The sequence below is a fragment of the Rhynchophorus ferrugineus genome, unplaced genomic scaffold (genome assembly GCF_030347505.1).
Source record: "Rhynchophorus ferrugineus isolate W39M unplaced genomic scaffold, kcgeb_rfMv2 rfM3, whole genome shotgun sequence".
NCBI classification, from domain to species: domain Eukaryota; kingdom Metazoa; phylum Arthropoda; class Insecta; order Coleoptera; family Curculionidae; genus Rhynchophorus; species Rhynchophorus ferrugineus.
The window spans coordinates 44,726,268-44,744,894 of NW_027472582.1; the positions used below are offsets into that span (position 1 = coordinate 44,726,268).

The following is an 18,627-nucleotide window of genomic DNA, read 5'->3' on the forward strand; positions in this document are numbered from 1 at the left end:
CATGAAATATAGAATGAGAATGATTATAAGGGAGACAAACGAGGAAAAGTTTATTGAACATAAGGATGCATATTCCCAACAGTTACAAGAACTAGAAAAGACATTTTTAAAATACTTACAAACGTGAGTACAACCTAGAGGTATAAAATGTGATAACTCTTTATCCCTTTCCTTTTATAGTTATTTCCAGAGTAAAGAACGAATTATGATGTGGCCGTATTTTTGTAGCATCAGTGCTGGCCTTATTACAAATATGACCATTGAAAAGCCTGAATAAATTTACAAAATATAATAAAATAAAAAGCAATTTAAATATTAAGTAATGGTGTATGAATAAAACTTTTATCAATTAAAATACGACATATGAAGTTTGGAAAAATGTGGGATATATTAGAAGACATTGTCAATGGAAAAATGTGGAAAAGGATCGTGGGCGCAGAAAAACCAAATACAAACAGTTAAAATCAGAACTCACTATGCAAGGGCACCAAAAAATAAGAAAATGAGTGATCAAGTTCAATTTACAGTACAAGAAGCACTCCTCGCAACAGGCGGAACCCTTGGCACTGCAAACAGCTGACATAAAACGATACATCAACGAAATAATCTTTCAAAAAGAAAGAAAATCCAGCATCTTGAGGCACAGATCCAAATTCTGTAAGGGTAAAGACCGGCGAGATTGACAACAAATACGAAAAAAATTAAACCTCTATGGCTGTGGACAACCCTTACAGAAATAAAGATCAGATAGAAGGGCGACTCAGGGTCGGGACCAGTTACAGTGGCTCCATCGGCAGTTCGGCAGATTCGTTGCTACATATGCAACAAAACAGGTCAGATTCGTTGCTACATATGCAACAAAACAGGTCACATGCCTCAAATGTGTAGAGGTATACGAGACTCGTTAGACAACAGTAGCCAAACCCAGCTAGGGAAACACCCAGGCGCGCCGGACTGAAGCACCCCTCATTCCCAACAATCAGTCGCACAAGCGCGAGGTGTACAATTTGCAATCGAGAAGGTCACGGTCGAGAAGGACGATGCTTTAAGAAGCGAGCCGCAGTAAAATCCCTTCATAGGCAAATAAATGATTCATATTTTATTTCAGTCCAAATACAGGGCGCGGTATTTCGAGGATATCTAGATACGAGCAGCCAAATCAACGTGGCTAATACGCGAGTGGCAAAGAGTCTAAATCTACAACTTGTGGCTCCAGACACGTACATTAAAGGATTTAGCAACCGAATTACATACACCAAAGGACAGGCATGCCTGGTAATACAGATTAATGGGGTTTCAGTGGAGTCCACATTGCACTTCGTAAAGACAGAGATGAATAATGTAGATATTATTATAGGTCAACCGATAATTAATTCTAGCGACATAGAATGAGAATTAGTGGAGGAAAAGTGACCTTAATCAAAGCGACGAAGAAATACAACAAGACAAACAAAAAGACAACAACAAAACGGAAAATGACGACCAGGCAAAAAAGCACAAGGTACGAACAGTGCAGGCGGTCGAAATCGCCCCAAGCACGACGGCCGTCGTCAGAGTCCAAGCGCATACACTAAATCTAGTAATTCCACCAAAGATAACCAAAAACTACGTCACCTCCACAGTGGTCACCGCAGACCCAATATTTGAGATGAACATCACGAATATCAGCAACACGACATTGAATATTGGTGGAAAACAAACGGTAGCCAGGGGGTATGAGATGAAGGAGAGGCAAATTGATGAGTTCAGAAACTATGAGCTCCAGACTATAGACACAAACGAAACATGTATGGGAGAAATTCCAAGAAAAGATAGACAACGGCTCTATGAACTACTCGAAGAATATAACTCATGTTTTGCAACAGGTACTAATAAATTAGGGGTAACCGATATAATTGAATTTCAAATCAACCCTACATGAAATGAACCAGTTTTCTACAAGCCTTATCGAATCCTCGAGAGAGAAAAAGAAATAATCAGAGAAAAGGTGAATGAACAATTGGAGAACGATATAATCAGAGAGTCAAAATCAAGCTATCTGCTAGTCCAGCGATTTTGGTAAAGAAAAAGAACAACGATTACAGGTTGGTAATTGATTACAGAAAATTAAATCGCATAACCGTTAAGCATAAATACCCACTACCAAGTATCGAGGATCACATAGCAAGACTAAAAGGATATAAATACTTTTGTGTGCTTGATATGACACAAGGGTATTATCAAATTCCAGTTGCCGAAAGCTCCGTAAAGAAAACAGCATTCATCACACCAGACGGATGCTGGGAATTTCTTAGGATGCCTTTTGGAGTATGCAATGCCCCCGCTACCTTTCAAAGACTACTTAATGCTGTCCTTGGCAAATTACGCTTTTGAGAAGTAATGATTTATCTAGACGACATACTAATTCCAAGCACCACAATTAACGAAGGTATGAATATTCTTAAAGCAGTCCTAGATATTTTCCAAAGAGCAAATCTAAAACTTTAATTGGGAGGAAAACAAAGGCAACCATTCAATGAAATGATAAAAACTCTGACAGATGACAAGATGCAGAACTACGAACAATTAAAAATAGGTTAAATCAAAAGAACGCGGGTAAAGAATTAAAGAACACTTACGTCGAGAAGAACCACAGATTGTATCGTAGAACAGTAGATGGCCAAAGAAACTGGTAATACCCAGATCTGCTAGATTTTCATTCATGAGGAAATACCACGACGACATGGGTCACATCGGTTTGAACAAATGCGAAAAACTAATAAAGAGCAAATTTTGGTTCCATAAGATGACAAGGTTTATAAAAAAATATATTAACTTCTGCATAGATTGCGTATTTAAACAACTAAAACATGGTAAGAAAGAAGGTTTTCTCTATCCTACAAGGAAACCGCAAATGCCAATGGACACCTGGCATTTAGATCACGTGCACCCGTTCGTAAAGAGCTCCGGATTTGCGTATATTTTAACAATTGTAGATTCCTACTCGAAGTTTTGTTTCGCTAGACGTACTAAAACAACTAACACAAAAGAAGTAGTACATAACCTGCGTGATTTGTTTAGCATGTTCGGAGCCTCAAGTAGAATAATTTCAGATCATGGTAAGGCATTTAAATCTAAAGATTTCAGAGAATTCTGCATCGAATACAAAATTAAATACATTTTAAACAATATAGCATCCCCTAGGTCAAATGGTCAAGTCGAAAGTTATAATCAGATATTATTGAACGGAATTAATACTTCCATTACAGACGAGCACGAATGGTACGAAAAATTATAACGAGTAGTGTTAGGAATAAACAATACTGAAAACAAAAGCACAGGTTTTACCCCTCACAAGTTAATGTGCGGATTCGACAAAACCTTACAAGCAGACCTGGAAGACAGCAATGAGCTAGAAATAAACCGTAAGGGAGACCAACAAAAAGCCACAGCCGCAATGAACAAGCAAAGCCAACAAATGAAGAAACAATTCGACCGGAAAAGAAAACAAAGCAGGAAATATAAACCAGGTGATCTAGTCTTATGGTCAGGAGCAATGACAGAATCAAAACAAGCAAGTAGAAAGACAGGAATTCGATTCGGGGGCCCCTACAAAATCACCAAAACGTGAGGTAATGACAGGTATGAAATTTACCTCTGAAAAGCATTAAAGGATACAAGAATAAAAGCAACAGTCTCAGCCGAACAATTAAGAATATTTAAAGGATAGTTCCGTGCTAGCTATCGAATAGAACGGTCGTGTCCGGTCCGCCGAACCTACCTGCGCTTCCGAGAATTACCCGAAACTTTTCCTAAGACGGTCGACCCGGTATCACGTTTCACCAGTGCCTACGTCAAAAAAAAAGCGTCTGTAAGCGCCGAAAAGGCGTTTTTACAGACGTCGCCTCCTGAGCATAATCCCAGTGTTCCTAAATCAAATTGACCATCTTTAGAAGACAGCCGAGAAGTGCTCATAATAGAATTAAGAAAACAGAACGAAGACCTGCGAAAGCAGATAGCTGACGTTAAAACGTTCGCAAAAGCACAACCAGACGCCCTGAACAAACAGACGGAAAAGCTGGAAAAGAGCGAAAAGGCTTCCGAAGATCTCAAGGAAGAAATCAAAACTCTCACAGCTACGATAACACAATTCATGAAGCATCAAAAAGATGCCATGGAAGTAAAGATTCCCGCTGCCATAGAAATCCAGACCCAGACACCAGCTAAACCGGCAAAACACTCAGACCAAACTGAAGACTCAGACGACGGTTTCACCTTGGTGGGAAAAAGGAAAAGAGGGCCCGTCACTGCCTGCCCAGGTAAGTAGCCAGGCCACTAAACAAGTCTTAACCTCCACAGCAAAAACAGTGCCAACCGTTTCGACGACTGTTTCTCAAAGTCCCCCAAAGGAAAAAATTCCGCCTATAGTGCTCCGTGACCAGAAGAGGTTCATGGAGCTCATTAGAATTACTAAGGTACAATCAATAGACATTATAACCCGAAAAAAAAAGGAGGGCATTTTCTTATTCGTCGCCACAAGCGACAATTACCGTAAACTCACTACCCTGCTCGAGGAAAGAAATTACCCTTACCATTCCTTCTGTCATCCGGAGGAGAGAGCATTCCGGGTAATAATAAAAAAACATCCCAGAATCACTCTGCATTGACGAAGTACGTGAACTTCTCTTTGATCAAGGCTTCCATCCCAAATTTGTGCAAAGATGGAAATTAAAATCCGGGGTAGAACTACCAATTGTTCAGGTAGTTGTCCATTGCGAAGAGCGACAGATCGTATATATGGCCAAACTCGGCGTCATCACAGTGAAGGTCGAGGTCCAGAAGGGAAACGGCCAGCCAGTGCAGTGCTTCAACTGCCAGCTTTTCGGGCACTCCAGCTCATATTGCCGAGCGCCCCCACGGTGCGTCAAATGTGCCGGGCATCACGACACTAGATCCTGTACCAAAATCCCAGAAGCACCTCCAAAGTGCAGCAACTGCGGTGAAATTCATACCGCAAACTTCAGCGGTTGCAGCTGCCGTCCTGCTCCAAGAAAACCAAAAATTCCTACCGAAACCAGGCCTCCACAAGGTTCTGCATGGAGTAACCAAGGTGGCAGGAAGCTAGCCCAAAAATTAGCCAGCGCCACCCAGCCTGCTCCAACCAATACACCGGACCTTAACTCCACAATGCAGGCGACCTTAACTCAAACTCCTGCTCCAACCAATAAACCGGACCTTAACTCCCAGATGCAGGCGTTTACCGACCCGCAGGCTTTCCTGCAAGGGATTGCCCTGGCTCACCAACTTGATTGTCTTTTTCCAAATGTCGCCGCCTAAGCGGCAACATTTACCTGTTTCTTTAACTTTCAGCAGCCTTTTAATTCTTCGAAATGGCTGTTCTGAAATCTCTTATACCGATGACATGGAATGCAAATAGCTTACGCGGATAGCAAGCGGAATTGGAAGACGTCATGACATTCTATGACGTCGACATCGTTCTCATCCAGGAAACGTTCCTGAAACCTTCGCATCGTCTCTATTTCGAACACTTTTTTGTCTACAGAAACGATAGAACCCCGAGTCGAGGCGGTGGAACTGCCATTCTCGTCAGAAAAGGAGTCAAACATGAGCTCCTTCCATCGTTATCAGTAAACAACTTCGAAACAACCTCCATTAAAATCGATATCCAAGAACGTCCCTTCGTGATTACATCCCTGTACAGGAAATATTCTGCATTCAACTATGCCGAACACCGATCACTCGTCGAAGGAAAATTTCCAAAAATAATAGGTGGTGACTTCAACGCCCACCACCGCACCTGGGGGTGTTCCAGTGCGAATCCCGCAGGTAACGCCATCGTAGCTCTAAGTGCAGATCTGGGCTACGGTCTTGCCTTGCCAGATGAACCCACCCACCACCCTAGTACAGTCTCTTAAGGCGCAGCAATAACCCTTGATTTCTTTATTCTTCAAGACGTAAATCGCCATTCCGAAGTTCGAGTCCTTGACGAACTAGACTCTGATCATCGTCCGGTCCTTCTCAAACTCGGAAACTGCGCCACCACTCAAGTTTCACTAACAAGATCCAGGAAAAAAAACCGACTGGAAAAACTACCAATCTCTTCTCCTGAAATCTGTTCCAATTCCGAAAATTAACACACCATAGCAGCTCAAGGAAGCCGTACTCAGGCTAACTCGCGATATTCAGTCCGCTCACGAATCTGCCACTGTCAAAATTTCATCACAACCCCAGCCGTGGAAAAACAACCTTCCCGCTTCTCTCAAACGTTAAAAGAAACCATTCGACCACTTTCGAGGGACGGGGGGGGGGGGCAGACGAGACTCCCGTACTTAGGACACCATCAAGGTGGGCGTCACCGCCCTAATCCACAATCAAGCTGCCGTCAAAAGGGGCACCACCTGCCTAGTCCACAACAGAGCCGTCACCAACAACCGGAGCCACAGGGGGAGCGTTTCTAAAAGGGTCCGCAGATGGGCGATCAGCACAATACTATCGAGGCGGAGCAGCTGTCATTGGCAATACGGAACGCCTCGCTAGTAAACAACTCAGCACGGAACGATCTGGTCCCAATCTTCGATCCGGAACGGAGCGATACCACGGCTACAAATTGGCTCTACAAAATAGATCAGTTAGGGTCTATACATGGTTAGTCAGAAACAAGCAGATCATATATCATGCAGTCCAAGTTCGACGGTCTAGTCAAGGTGTGGTACAACTCCCTAGATGAGTACAAGAAAAATTGGGAAGGGTGGAAACTCGCACTGAGTGAAGCTTTTCCCAGCCATGAACGTTTCATGGATAACATGTGGAAACTGCTGATGAGGAAGAAGCTGCCGGATGAAACCACTATTTTTACATGTAGAACATCCTCACGAAAAAATGCGAATTGAGTAGGCGAAATGCTGTTATCTGTATAATAGACGGACTACCCAAGTCACTCCACGGGCCAGCTAAAGCCGGCAACTTCCAATCCCCGGAAGCATTATTCCAGGGCTTCCTCAGCCTGATGGACGACTCAGGATCGGGGTCGCAACTAATTACAGCGAGTCCATGGACGGGTCGGCAGATTCGTTGCTACATATGCAACAAAACGGGTTACATGGCTCGAATGTGTAGGGGTATACCACACTCGCTAGACAACAGTAGCCAATCACAGCCAGAGAACCACCCAGACGGACCGAACAGAAGCACCCTTCATTTCCCACAATCGGTCGCGCAAGCAGGAAGTGCACAATTTACAATCGAGAAGGTCACAGTGGAGAAGGATGTTGGTTTACGAAGCGAGCTGCAGTAAAAACCCTTCAGAGCCAAGTAAATGATACTAATAGTAAATATTTCGTTTCAGTCCAAATACAGGGCACGGCATTCCGAGGATATCTAGATACAGGCAGCCAAATCAACGTGGCTATTATACGGGTATCAAAAAGGTTAAACCTACAACCTAAACCTCCGGACACATACATCAATGGATTTGGCAACCAAATTATATACACCAAAGGACAGACACGCCTAATAATATTGATTAATGGGGTTTCAGTGGAGTCCAAACTGCACTTCGTAAAGACAGAGATTGGTAATGTAGACATTATCATAGATCAACCGATAATCAATTCCGACGACACAGAAATTAAAATTAGTGGAGGAAAAGTGACCTTAATGAAAGTGACGAAACAAGGCATCAAGGTGAAAACGAAAAACTACGATCAAGCAAATAAGTACAATGTACAAACGGTGCAGGCTGTGGAAAGCGCCCCAAACACTACGGCAGTAGTGAGAGCCCAAGCGCATACACCAAACTGTAGACAGGGAGTTTGAAATAAGGGAAATGCAAATAAACGAGTTCAAAACTATAAGCTCCAGACTATAAACGCAAACGAAATATGTATCGGAGAAATGCAAGGATAAGATAGGCAACGGCTCTACGAACTAGTCGAAGAATATAACGCATGTTTTGCCACAGGTACTAATGAATTAGGGGTAACTGATATAATTGAATTTCAGATCAAAGTTACATCAAAAGAGACAATTTTCTACAAGTCTTTTCGAGTCTCCCAGAGAGAAAAAGAAATAATCAGAGAAAAGGTGAATGAACTACTGGAAAACGATATAATTAGATAGTCAAAATCAAGCAATGCCAGTCCAGCGATTTTGGTGAAAAAAAAGAACAACGATTACGATTTATTATTTAGGTTAGCGACTGACTTTGGTTTCAACCTTCGTAGGGTGAAGACGTATTTTCAATATGCTCCAAGCTCTCGAAATATACCTTTCTTTAAATAAAACCAGTATTTTATTACGGTTATTTAATTGAGTGTTGAAAACGCATAACGGATGCGGCTATCTGTCTCTAAGCAGACCTAAAGTGTAGTGAATACATGTTTACCTGACCAGAAAAAAAGACTGCATCTCAATTTTATAAGTGTTTTAAAATTATTTCCCCTTATTTTACAACAGTTATTTTGAAATTCATTTATAACATTTTTGGTCAAAAACTAGTGCAAAAAATAACGTAAGTGAAAAATGAAGTTTTTTATCCTGTGATAGTAAATAAAATAAAATATTGATAAAAATAAATGAGAATAAAAAATTAAATCTAAAAATGGCAAACCACAGCGATTCAACTAAATCACCTGCACACTTTAATATAAGATTAGAACAATCAGCAATAAAGCAAACTCCACAATCAGAATGGACTACAGCCATTGACAAAAAACGATTGAGAAGTCCAGAAGAAGAAATCGCGAGGAAACAAACAATAATTAGTGACTATTGGTTACAGAAACCTATAGAGACAAAAAAGAGCTTTAGCAACCTGTCGGAAGAAATTGAAGAAAATATACAACCAAGATCTGAAAAAGTTGCTAACAAACCACCACCAATAACAGTCTATAAGGTAGGAGTAATAAAACACATCCATGACCTATTGAAAAATATTACTACGAACTACACAATTAAAACAGTGAGCTATGAAACAATTAAAGTCCAGTTGTTCGAAACGGATCACTTTAAAGTTCTTGTAAAAGAATTAGATGAAAGAAATACACAATACCATACATTCAGGCCAAAATCCGAGAGAACATAAATTTGTGTTAAAAGGATTGCATCACGGGACGGAGCTGAAAAAGGCCACGAGGTCATAAATGCTCACAATATATGAAATCGCGCGACAAAAAAACCTCTGCCTATGTTCTATGTTGATATAAAACCTAATGGAAATAATAAGGCTGTGTATGAAATCACCAAATTGGAAAATAATATTATTAAATGTGAACCTCCACAAATAAAAAGAATTATACCACAATGTACGAGGTGTCAACCGAACGGGCACACAACAACTTACTGTCGCAAGTCATATATATGCGTAAAATGTGCAGGAGAACACAAAACAGGAGATTGTACTCGTAAAGTTCGCGATGAAAAAGTGAAATGTGCTAACTGTAACGGAAATCATCCAGCGAACTACAAGGGTTGCGCAGTTCACAAGCAACTACATCAGAAAGTCTATCCTGCCTTAAGGGAAAAAAAGGCATCAACAGCAACAAAAACAATCCACACATATATCATGTAAAATACAGAAAAAGATAGCAGAAAAAAGAAAGTTACGACGTAATTGACAACAGCAAAGGACTGAAGAGTATAAAAGAAAATTTAATAGGGCAATGAAAGAGCTGAAAGAACTTATCCAAATTGAAGAAATGGAAGGCATTCAAGAATACCTAGAAAACTTCACATCAACTGAGGCTACAGACTATTTGTTATGAAAAGCAACAAAAAAACTTAGGAGATCACAGCAGCATAACCCACCCAGTAAAACAATCGAAAATAATTGGGCGCGAAGCAATAAAGAGAAGGATTTACCACACGAAAAATTAACGGCCAAAAAAGTTAAACAAAAATTAATGAGAGAGATTAATATTATAAAAGCTCCTGGTTATGACTTAATTACTGGCAAAATTTTAAAAGAACTATCAGAAAAGGGTATAAAGCTATTAATATTTATATTTAATGCTATGCTATGAATTAATTACTTCCCTAATATCTGGAAAGTAGCTAAAATATTAATGATTCTTAAACCAGGAAAATACCAGAAGATGTGACTTCCTACCAACCTATAAGTTTATTACCGATAATCTCGAAAGTTTTCGAGATATTATGCATAAAAAAATTAAACTAAATAATAGAAAAAAGATAAATTATTCCAGTATATCAGTTCGGTTTTCGCAATAAACATGGGACTATAGAACAAGTGCATAGACTTGTAAACGAAATAAACGCTGACCTAAATGCCAAAAGATATTGTTCGGCTGCTTTTCTAGACATATCTCAGGCTTTTGACAAAGTATGGCATACAGGCTTGTAAGTTAAACTAAAGAAACTTCTCCCTCATCCGGACTATCATTTACTAAAATTGTATCTCACTGATAGACATTTTATTGTAAATCAAGGCGATGAACATACCGAATTAAATATCACATATTCAAGAGTTCCGCAAGGTAGTGTACTGGGTTCGGTACTGTATCTTCTGTATACGGCTGATCTGCACACTACAAAAATAACTACTGTGGCAACATATGCAGACGATACAACAATCTTAGCATCCCATAAAGATCCAGTCGCAGCATCAATTAACCTACAAACCCACCTGGAGCAAATACAATTATGGTTGAAGACATGGCGCATTAAAGCCAATGGAACAAAATTCACGCATATAACGTTTACCCTGCGTAGAAGAACATGTCTACCAGTGAATATCAATCATCGTCAACTGCCCCAAGCAGAGCATGTTAAATATCTTGGTATGCACTTAGATCGACGGCTAACCCGGAAGAAGCACATACTCTCTAAACGGAAATAACTGAGACTAAAATTATATCAAATGTATTCGATCATCGGACGCAAATCCAAGTTATCATTAGATAACAAGTTATTGCTGTATGGGTCTATACTCAAGCCCATTTGGGCATATAGAATTCAACTATGGTGTACCGCTAGCAAATCTAATATATCCATCATTCAACGGTTCCAAAATAAAGTGTTGCCTGCAATTGTTGATGCTCCGTACTATATTTCAAATAAAATGATAAAGTGACTAGAACCTATAACGAGTGTAATTCAACGTGTTTGTGTGAAGTACTTCGGAAGAGTGTCATTGCATCCCAATGTACTCGCTAATCAGCTAAATATGCGACGTGAGAGTGAAGTGCGTAGACTAAAACGTTCGCTTCCGAGAATTACCCGAAACTTTCTCTAAGACGGTCGATCCGTTATCACGTTTCCACCAGTGCCTACTTCAAAAAAAAAGCGTCTGTAAGCGCCGAAAAGGCGCATTTACATACAACGTTTAACGTTTGTAAACGCCGGAAAGCGTTTTACAAGCGAGGCAATGGCGTCCCGCACGCCAGAGCCAGCACCGTCTTCAGAAAGTTGCCGTCCAATAACCGACAAATGTGCCGATGATAGCCCTGACGATGCCCGGATGATGGGTCCTCAACTCATCGAGTATCTAAAAAATGAAAACGCAGAGCTCAAAATTGAGGTTACTCAACTGGGAATCTTGCTAAAAAAGCAAGGAGACGAGCTCTTCGCAATACGGATGATGCTGAGACGCCCTTACTAAACCCACCCCGGCGCAGTTAGTACATCAACCTCAAGAGACACCAAATGAAATCACATCTCAACCGCTAGAAAATGAAGATCCGGATGATGGATTCACCGTGGTGGGAAAGAGGAAGAGGGGCCCCATCACCCCACCACAACCAAGTCAGCTGTCGAAGGCCGTCGATAAGGCTAGACATGCAGCTGCAACCAAGCCGGCTGCCAAGTCTACCCAACCTATCCAACAGAGAGCCAAGGCCAACCCGCAACCATCAACCTCCAGAAATGCCGTCAGATCAGCGTCCAGTTGTCGTTCGACCTTCGTAGAGTAAAGACGTGTTTGGAGCGACGGTCAGTGTAATAAATTTGAAAGTGTACTACCTGTGCCACAAATGCGATTTTAAAAAATAAGTAAAAACCGTGACGACAATAACAGTGTTAAAACTGCGCGTTAAATGTTTAGTGAAAATGTGTTTAAAACGATGGTCACTGCAATAAAGTAACAAAGGTAAAATTTTGGGGGCTGTTAAGGGTCGGAGGTGCATCATCTGTACCACAAATGCGGCGTTATAACGGTTCTGAAACAAATACCGGTACTGAAATTTTTGTAAAAACGTGAATTAAACTATTCATTAAATAAAAATGATTAATAGAGAGAACCAGAGACTAAATGAGATGGAAACACAATCCTCAACGTCAGGTGAAGCTTATCTGGCACAACAGAATCAAATCTTTTGTCAAGAAAACCATAAGAGAACGCAAAATGAGCAAGCTCTCTATAATGCGTATATTAACGAAAAAACAGCCCGACGGAATCTGGAAATTGCACTAACAAATATGCAAAAACAATTAGATGCACTACAACTCCTAATAAAAAACCAAAACACATACAATCCAACTAGCATTCCCGTAGTGAACCAGTGCACTGAAAACAAATTGCCTGTAAACTATGAAACAGACGAGGAAGAATTGCAAAAAGAAGTAGGCTGGATAACAGTTAAAAGAAATAAGAAACGAAAAGCAAACTATACACCTGAAGCTTCACCACAACAACCAAAAACCATTAAAGCACAAGAATTGAATAAAGAAATAAAAGTGCCGAGACCACCTCCAATTATAGTAAGTAATGTCACAGACTTTGACTTGCTATATGAAACAATGAAAACAAATAATATACTATTTAGAGCAACAACATTAAACAATGGACAAATCAAATTAAACGCCGAATGTCGTAAAACTTTTACGAAAATTGCTGAGTGCTTGGAATTCCTAAAATTACAATGGCACTCGTATGAAGATAAGCAAACCAGAGACATTAAAGTAATGGCAAGAGGGCTTCCACCGACAGCTAAAACTACTAAAATAGTGGAAGAGTTAATAAAAAATGGACTTAAATGTACTGACGTCACAAATATCCTGAAAAAAGAACGAAATAAAAATAACAATGGAGAAATAGTTGTCCAGAAGAAGCCTTTACCACTGTTTATGTTATCATTCCAACATAACACGGACATAAAAGCAATTTATGAAATTAAACAAATTCTAGGAGTCGAAGTAAAAATAGAACCTCTTAGAAAGGCAAATCTTGTGCCACAGTGCAAGAGATGCCAATTACATGGACACACACAAAAATTCTGTAAAAGGGAACCAAGGTGTGTAAAATGCTCAGGAAAACACATCACGGGAGAATGCAAAAAACCCAAAGGAACAAAAGCGAAATGTGCGAATTGCAATGAAGCGCATCCAGCAAGCTACAGAGGATGCGTAGTTGCGAAAACATTCCAAGAGAGAAGAAATAAAATCAGTCAGGCTAAAGAGCAAAAAACAGTGACTCAAAATAAACAACCAAAAATGTACAACGAAGTCAACGATGAAATGACCTATGCTCAAAGCATAAACCAAACCGCTCAAAAAGAAACAAAAAAAGAAGACGTTACAACCAACGAACTGCTATTGAAACTTATAGCAAAGCTGGACAACCAGGAAAAGATTATTGAATCGTTTTCTGAAAGATTACTTAAACTCGAAAACAATAGGGCGGTGGCCTCAAGAACTAAAAATGGCAAGTAAAGACATCCGCATCGCAATTTGGAATGCTAATGGGATTCAGAAACATCACGCTGACCTACAAGTATTCCTAGAATTGCAAAAAATAGATATTTGCTTAATATCTGAAACCCATTTGACAAAGGAATCCTTTATTAAATTTAGAGGATATTACTTTTACCACACCATTCATCCAGCTAACACAGCAAGAGGAGGAAGTGCAATAATAATAAAAAATAATATATGCCATCATCAAGAACCCGGACTCAGTTTAGCAGAAAATCAGGTAACGGCAGTAACTGTTATATCTAGCAAATACAGGGTTACATTAGCTTCCATATATAGCCCTCCAAGATACAACCAAAAAAAAGAAAATTACTTGAATGTTCTAAACAACCTAGGAGAAAAATTTATAATCGGTGGTGATTTCAATGCTAAAAATACAAGATGGGGATCTAGAATGACGACAACTAAAGGTAATGAATTACATAAAGCAGCTGCTGAGCTAGGGTGCAGTTACATGTCGACAGGAAAACCAACTTATTGGCCTACCGATCCAGAGAAAACTCCAGACCTGTTAGACTTCTTTATAGCTAGAAACATAACCACTAACTACATGGAAGTTGAAGAAAATTTTGACTTAAGTTCAGATCACACACCTGTGATTTTGACGCTGAGTGAAAACATTATAAGAAAACAACAAAATCCAACATTAACCAACAAGAGGACAGACTGGGAAGGATTTGTTGAAGAAATAAACAATCGAATTCAACTAAATGTTCCCCTTAAGACAGAAGACCAATTAAATTATGAAACCGAAAAATTCGTTGCAGACATCCAACAGGCTGCTTGGAATAACACTCCAGAAATTAAAACTTCAACCAAAGGAATAAATTACCCGAAAGAAATCAAGGAAATGGTAGCTGAAAAACGAAAACTACGGAAAAAATGGCAGCAAAATAGAACACCTGAAAATAAGAATATCTTAAACAACATAACACAAAGGTTGAAGAGGGAAATTTTGGAAATTAAAAACAATTCCATAAATAACTATCTACGAAATTTAACAGACGACAAGAACACAGACTATTCGCTCTGGAAAGCCACTAAATACCTAAAACGATCCTGTCTACATAGTCCTCCGATAAGAAACATGCATGGAAGTTGGGCACGCAGCAACCTGGAGAAAGCAGAAGCATTCGCTGACCATTTAGAGAAAACTTTCAAACCAAACGAAAGTGAAATTGAACATACTTTACCGGACATAGACGGCGAAAATTCGACAATTCAATTAACAACTCCGAAAGAAGTCACCAACGTTATTAAAACTAACATCAAGCCAAATAAATCACCAGGCTATGATTTAATAACAGGGCAATTGCTGCACAATCTGCCAAGAAAGGGTATTATAAAGCTCACTAACTTAATCAATGCAGCATTTCGACTGAAATATGTCCCAGACGTTTGGAAAATGGCTGAAATAATAATGGTTCCAAAACCTGGAAAATCACCAAATGATATAAAAGCTTATCGACCTATCTCACTGTTACCGATGATAGCTAAGGTATTTGAAAAGCTCCTCTTGAAAAGATTAAAACCAATTATAGAGAGAAAAAACCTAATACCAACACACCAGTTTGGGTTTATTACCAAACATTCAACGATTGATCAAGTGCATAGAATAACAGATGTTATTGAAAAAGCCTATGAAGATAATAAAGTATGCTCAGCTGTATTCTTAGATGTAGCACAAGCTTTCGACAAGGTATGGCACAAAGGCCTCGTCCATAAGCTACAGAAAATATTACCGAAGCAACACACCGAACTATTAAAATCTTACATCACAGCCAGAATGTTTAGAGTGAAACAAGAGGAAGCTTACTCTACAATAAAAGAAGCTAAAGCAGGTGTACCACAAGGAAGTGTACTGGGGCCAATTCTGTACCTACTTTATACATGTGATATACCACAAATCGAAAACATTACAATGGCTACATTTGCTGATGATACTGCTATTCTTGCTGTCGGAAACAATAGCGAAGAAGCAACCCGAAACCTACAACAGGCTACTGACGCTATAAATAAATGGACCCAAATCTGGAAAATACAAATTAACCAAAACAAATCTGTGCATGTTCAATTCACCTATAAACAGGCCGCGCTTACACCATTGACCATAAACCACACTGTCATACCATACAGCAATAATGCTAAGTATCTCGGAATGACACTTGATGCAAAACTACGGTGGAAGGAACATGTCAAAAAGAAAAGAAAAGAACTTGAGTTAAAATATAGAAAAATGTATTGGCTAATTGGAAGAAAATCTCAATTAACTATACATAATAAATTACTTCTATATAAACAAATATTAAAACCTATATGGACATACGGAATACAATTATGGGGATGTTCCGCAAAAAGCAACATAAATCTAATACAAGTTTTCCAGAACAAAGTCCTAAGAAGCATCGTAGGTGCACCCAGATATTACCGGACCATTTATTTACATCGAGATCTTCAGATACCGACTGTCAATCAAGAAATTAAAAGAATTGCAAAGAGACATGAGGAGAGACTTCACTCTCATGTTAATTTCGAAGTATTACAACTCTTGGACAACACCAAAACCGGACGCAGACTCAAAAGGACCAAACCATTTGAACTTGTGTAGTGTGTTGTAGTGTAGTGCAGTGAGGTGCATTAGAAAAAACTCAAAGTGTTAAAACAATTATTATTATGTTAGAGACTATGTAGGACTGATGAGTCCTATTAGATATATACCTAGATTTAAGCTATTATAAGGACAAATTGTAGGTTAGTCGGCAACGACTAGTAACAATGTATATAATTATAAAAAAAAAAAAAAAAAAAAAAAAAAAAAAAAAAAGATCAGCGTCCACCAAGCCGCTAACTAAGACAGATACCCAGCCAACGCCCAAACCAGCGGCCGGCAAGACGACCCTGCCAATTCAGATAAGTAGCCAGGCTATTAATTCACTAAATACATCGCCTCAAGCTACCACAGTTCCAAATACTTCGGGAACTATCTCACAATCTCCAACCTCACTACCTATGCCAATTCTTTCGGCAAACCCAAATCCAACCACCGCTCCAAAAAAGGAAAAAATCCCACCCATCGTTCTTCGTGACACGAAAAAATATTCAGAAATCCTTAGAATTGCGAAAGATAATTCAATAGAAATTACTGCAACTTTAAGCCGAAAGGATGGAACTCGCTTATTTGTACCAACTTCGAACGATTTCCGCAAACTGATCAAGCCTCTTGAAGACCGGAAATACGCATTTCACTCCTTCTGCGCTCCTTCTGAAAGGGCAATACGAGTCATCATCCGCAACATCCCAACGATTGCAACGGTTGACGAAGCCAAAGAACACCTTATTTCGCAAGATTTCCACCCAAAATCTCTTCAAAGGTGGAAACTTAAATCAGGCGAAGACTCTTCTATCTACTATCCAGGAGACTCTCCTAAAACCCTCTCATCGTTTTTCCCTTCCAAACTACACGGTTTACAGGAATGACCGTATCCCAACTCGCGGTGGCGGAACTGCCACCCTAGTCAAAAAAGGAATTAAACACAACCTTCTGCCTTCAATTGTATCGTCACCAAATATCGAGTCCAACTCTATCCAGGTGGAAACTCAGGATCGTCCAATCGTGATCACCTCTCTGTACAGGAAATGCTCCACACATGAATCGTCTGCCTTCAAAACGCTCTTTGAGGGCCCAACCTCAAAAATAATCAGTGGAGACTTCAACGCTCACCATCCCATGTGGGATTGCGTGCGCGCAAATCGAGCAGGCAACGACATCGCAGCACTGAGTGCAAACTTAGGGCTTGGTCTCGCCCTGCCGGATGAGCCTATCCATCACCCCGCTATTGGACAACGGGGTACTCCACGCATTCTGGATTTTTTCATTCTCGAGAACATCAATCGTCCTTGTGATGTACAAGTCCTCGACGAGTTACATTCGGACCATCGTCCGATTATATTAACTCTCGGGGATTGTTGTGCAATCGAAATTCCTCGCTTCAAAGCCAGAAAGAAACCCGACTGGAAAAGATATCAGGAAATTCTCTTGGAATCCGGTCCAATCCCGAAGATTGATCGACCTGACCAACTCGAGCGTGCCGTGTCGAAGCTAACACAAGACATCCAGTCCGCCTATCACAATTCATCATTCGAAGTTCCATCTTATTCAAACTCTCAAAATGAGCCAGTTCCTAAAGGGATCAAGTCACAGATCCGACTCAAAAATCGTCTCTATCGTAGAGCTCGTGCCACCCTCAACTCGGCAGACAAAAGGGAGGCCAACAGAGTAAAACGAGAAGTGAAGTAATAAATTAAAGCCTGGCGATCCGAGAAATGGAACACATTTCTAGCGGACCAAAGACTGGATGGCCCCGCAACTTTCTGACGACTCTCTAAAAGCCTCGTGGGGAAGGTGCAAAACGTCATACCCCCCCTAAAGTCAGCGGAGACAGGAACTTTTGCAGTCACCGACCACGAAAAGGCCGAGCTCCTCGCTAAAACCTATGAGGCTCAAATGGAACGCCTCCCTCCTGCTACAAATATAAACGCTGCTGACAACGACGAAATCATTAGGAATTCCAACTCCGTTCGTTCGCAAGTGCCTCCGAGTTATCTTTTAAACCATCTAATCACTCCTAAATTACTCACTCAAATGATCAGCAAGATTCGGAATAAGAAGGCCCCGGGTTTCGATAATATTTCGATAGCCCAACTAAAAAATCTTCCCTACAAGCAGCTCGCCGAACTAAGTAATATCATCAACGCTATTCGGAGGCTGCAACACTTTCCATCCACATGGAAACATGCATTCATCGCAGTTATCCCCAAAAAAGGAGCTAAGTCATCACCTTCTGACTACAGACCTATCAGCCTACTAAGTTCCATTTCCAAGCTGGCTGAAAGAGCAATTCTTTATGCTCTCAATGATTT

The 18,627-nt window shown here is 40.1% G+C and overlaps 1 long non-coding RNA gene across 1 annotated transcript; it reads left to right on the forward strand.

Moving 5' to 3' along the window:
* The first annotated feature begins 6,816 nt into the window (after nt 1-6,816).
* LOC143193443 (uncharacterized) lies at nt 6,817-16,771 on the forward strand. Its single transcript, XR_013005023.1, has 3 exons — nt 6,817-11,714; nt 11,811-11,896; nt 16,538-16,771. It is a non-coding gene; the product is annotated as an uncharacterized LOC143193443 (long non-coding RNA).
* Nucleotides 16,772-18,627: the final 1,856 nt, after the last annotated feature.